We start from the raw sequence: 4,611 nt of genomic DNA on the forward strand, positions 1-4,611 counted from the left end.
AGGGATAATTTGATATGATAATGTATGATAATGATAATGATAATGATAATGATAATAAAAATAAAATAACAATAATATAAAAATATTAATAATAAATAGCCCTTTGCTATTATTCTCTCTCGTATTTTTTTACATTAGTCATTTACATTCATTAGCTTTGAACTCATCTGAGGACAGTTCGGTGCCAAAGTCCGAAGGACCATGGAAAAAGGTTTAAAGAAGAACCCCCTTCGAGGACTGGCTTCCCCTTCACCCCACGTCGTCCCATTAGGAAAACGTATTTCGATGGAGTCGTTCAGGCGGGACATCTGCATCCAGGTCTGAGGCCCTTCGTGATCTATGCCTCTCGCCGGGTAAGAAGTAGGAGTAGGAGCATCCTGGGTGACACTCGGAAAAAATTTCATCCTCGGGAGGGAATAGCATGAGGAAGCCTTATGGGTTTTTCGTAGTCCCTTTTGAGTGTATTTTTTTTCCATGATGAGGCCCTGTAATAAAGGAGAGGGAATACGTGTTGGAAAACAGGGGGTGGTACTTGTTGTTTTCATTTAATCTTTGTCTGTCTGCCTCTCATATTGTTTTTGTTTTTTGTCTGTTTCTAGTCTTTTCTCTCTCTCTCTCTCTCTTTTCTCCCCCCTCCCCTCTTCTTCTCTCTCTCCTCTCTTCTCTCTCTCTCTCCTCTCTCCTCTCTCTCTCTCTCTCTCTCTCTCTCTCTCTCTTCTCTCTCTCTCTCTCTCTCTCTCTCTCTCTCTCTCCATCTCTCTACCTCTCGTACGTAAACACACAAATTATAACACGGATTAAAGGCAAAAAAAAATACACCCTACTTAATCTTCAGTACAATAGAAAGAATAAAATGATTAAGTATTAGAAATGAAAAACGATGCTTTGTGAAATTCAAAGGAAATGTTTTATGTATTTTGGAGCAACAAACATACGATACGAAAAAAAAAAAACTGGAAAACTTAATTTCCTACTAAAATTTCACATTATTAGCCGGAAAATAACCGGGGCCTGTCTTTAGTCTATCAAAAACTTTTATTGTAACATCGATCATTTTCTTCCAACTCATTGATCATTTCATCCTTTAGTCTATAACATATTTCCAATTCATACTACCTGCTAGCTGTTTTTATTATCTATTTTAGTTTTTTATAGTTTTTTTCAGAACACAAGAATTAAAAATAATAATAATAAATTGACAAACAGATTCATAAACTGAAAAAGACCCATCTATTTTTGGATTCATTCCCAGGCTTATTTATTCTCGTAAAAAAGATACTGCATTCTATTAAAAAGTTGAGCATTGAAAAATATAATATTCCAATAATCTATTCATAATGTCAAACTTATATTGTTTTATCTAGCACTTTGCTATCCATCACGAAAAAAAATATAAAAAACATTTTTCATGACAGTAGGATCACCAATACTAATTCAAAGTAAAAAGTAAAAAGGGCCACGGGAAAATATTTCACCAGTCGTTACGAGGACAATAACCAAAACAATGATAAGATCATTATAACAATAATAATAATTCTAAAAAAAAAAGTAATACTAGTAGAACCACACTTATAGCTCTGATACTTTTAAACATTTATATCAAAATCACAAAACGTAATACTCGCTTCTCTTGTACCTTATTTTACACCGACACACCGCACACACGCACACGCACACACACCGACCCCGGGACATCGACACGCACACCACACCCCCAAAACACACACACCACAGACACACACACAGACACACACACACACACACACACAAAACCACACACACAAAACACACACACAAAACACACACACACAATTTATTCATACGTCTGCATAATCCACATAATCTGCGAAAATATATAATTTTTGTACTGGAATCAGAAAGCAGCAGTGAGAGAAGATGATAAAAAGACAGACTGGATTGAAATACAGAGAGAGTAAGACGAGGATGTTGTGTTATAAACCAGATCTGTTTCATTGTAACAGCCAAGTTGTCATGGGTGAGTTAGGAGGACTAGAAAGCATTCCAGTTGGTGGAAGGAACGTGAAACAACATCAGATATGCAGACGACACAGTTTCTGATAGCAGACCAGAGGAGAAATTACAATAATTAGTGAGCAATCTGAAAGGGGGAAGGTGAAGTAAAGGGTTGGGGAATAAAAAGTAGATAAAAACCCAATACATTGATAATAACAAAGAGGAAAGAGAAAAATGAACGTGAAAATAAAAGTGGGAGATAAGGAAGTAAAAACAAGTTGATTGTTTTTTTTTTATCTGGGAAGTACCATTCATGATCAAAGGAACATGAGAAGGAGATTGTAAAAGAGAATTTGGCTTGGCAAAGAAAGCATGGACAAAAAAAAAAAAAAAAAAAAAAAAAATGGAGCATGAGTAAAAAGGTTAGAAAAAGGATTTGAAAATGTTTTGTGTGGTCAAAGATGTTACATGGATGTGAGACATGGACCCATCAGGAAAGATTTTGGGGAAAAAAAATAGAGGCAAAAAGTTTTTTTTTTTTTTATTATTTACATGGATAGTTTAACTGATAGAGTGGGTGGAATGTACAAATTGGTTATTTAATCAGATTAGCAGATGGCAGAAGAGAATGGAGATTCATGAAACGCTAACGTCACAAGACCAGACACCACGAGAAAGATATAAAATATATAACAAATCTACTTACCGTCGTGTAAGAAGAAGGCTATGCAGTGTCCCCTGGACTAACAGGATGAAAATGGCCAAGAGAGACAATAGGCTGGGAGATTCCCATATTTTCTTCACTAACTTTTAAAAATTATATAAACTTGGGGTGATTCGGTTTCAATCTTCGGCGTCTTAGATCAAATGAGAAATCGGAGAATTTTTAAATTCGATGGGGAATAAAAAACTAAGAAGAAGAAGATGATAAAAAAGATGAATAACTAATAAACACAAAAAGGGAGTGAAAAACGAGAGATTTAAAGGGGAAAAGAGGGAATAAAGTCAGTACTAGAGGTAAAACGAAGAAAACACAAAAACAAAAAAGAAAATTACTAATGATGATCAAATACGCGAATAGAATTGCATGAGAAAAGATCGGAGTGGGAGATGAACTACGACGCGAAAGTTGGAAATATTGACATCCACCTTGAAGGAGGCCAATCGAGTAACTGAAGACGAGCGGTGAGTTTTTGGTATCCTGTTTTTGTTTCTTTTTTGAGGCGTTGGTGGTATTTCCATCTGCGATGCTCTCTGGCGGATGCAAACTCACGCCTTCTTGGAACGACTTCCCCTTTGGTAAATTCCTCACGTCGGGCTTTATCTCTTGTGAAGCATAAGTGATATACCTACATGCACACACGCACACTACACGTACACACACCCCACACACATACAACACGCACGTCACCACACACACACACACACACACAACACACACACACACACCACACAACACACACACAAACACAGACACAACCCCACATTCACACACACCACACACACTTGCAAACATCTATACTCATATATTAACGAACACAAATATAAGCTATACAAACACATAAAACCGTACAAAATTGGGGTAAAGAGTAACACAAATAATATAAAACCAACATTTCAGTCTGAAACGTTTCGGGTTAAGCACTGCCAACTGTCTGGGATGAGGTTTGTTAATTCCCGGATGACGACCAGGCGCGTTTTATTTGATTCATTTTGAGAGCGATAAAACAATTACACATATTGTAAAATAACATGCATTCATACGTGTAGAAAAATAATATTAACGACATACACACACACACACACACACACCACACAACACACACACAACATACACACACCCCACATACGCACTCACCTCACTCACTCAAAACACACACACACACAACACATACACAAACCCCACCACACACACACACACACACACACACAAAAACCCACACACCACACACACACACACACACACAAAGAGGCCACTAGAAGGACTATGGCAGGGAAATAACAATCTCTTAAAACGTCCGCAACGAAAAAGGGAGGCAAAAAAACCGACAATGGTCCCCCCCCCCCATTTTCATATTTAGTTTGCATGCGTTTCGTGTGACTAGGGAGACTGGGGTGAGGGGATGGGGGCAGAATATTCCCTCTTTAGGGATCCTTAGGGATGAGGGTTGAGGGGAGGATTGGAGAGGGGGAAGGAAGAGTAAAAGGAGGGGGAGGAGTAAAAGGAGGAGGAGGAAAGGAGAAGGAAGAAGAAGAAGAAAAGAAAAAGAAAAAAGAAGAAGATAAGAAAAGAAGAAGAAAAAAGAAAAAAGAAGAAGAAGAAAAGGAAAAAGAAAAGGGGCGAGCGAGAGCGAGAGAGAGAGGAAAAGAAGAGAGAGAGAAGAGAGAGAGAAGAGAAGAGAGGAGCGAGAGAGAGAGAGAGAGAGGGGAGAGAGAGAGAGAGAGGAAGGGGAGAGAGAGGAGAGAGAGTCTTGGGCTTATGGTTTTTGGGTTTACACTGATTAGGTCTCGTATTGTGGTCTCCATTGGGCTTTCATATGAAGAAGCGATTTGACTTTCAACGAACTTTGTGCCCATAAAGGGCTTGCTTTGTTGGTTAGGGGGGGGGGAAAGACGTAGGCACATTAGAAATATTGG

At 38.2% G+C, this 4,611-nt stretch overlaps 1 pseudogene; it reads right to left on the reverse strand.

Annotated features, from left to right (window-relative positions):
* Positions 1-4,611, reverse strand: part of LOC119582976 — a 12,598-nt pseudogene that overhangs the window by 4,334 nt on the left and 3,653 nt on the right.

This window comes from Penaeus monodon, chromosome 16, assembly GCF_015228065.2.
Source record: "Penaeus monodon isolate SGIC_2016 chromosome 16, NSTDA_Pmon_1, whole genome shotgun sequence".
Lineage (NCBI taxonomy): Eukaryota > Metazoa > Arthropoda > Malacostraca > Decapoda > Penaeidae > Penaeus > Penaeus monodon.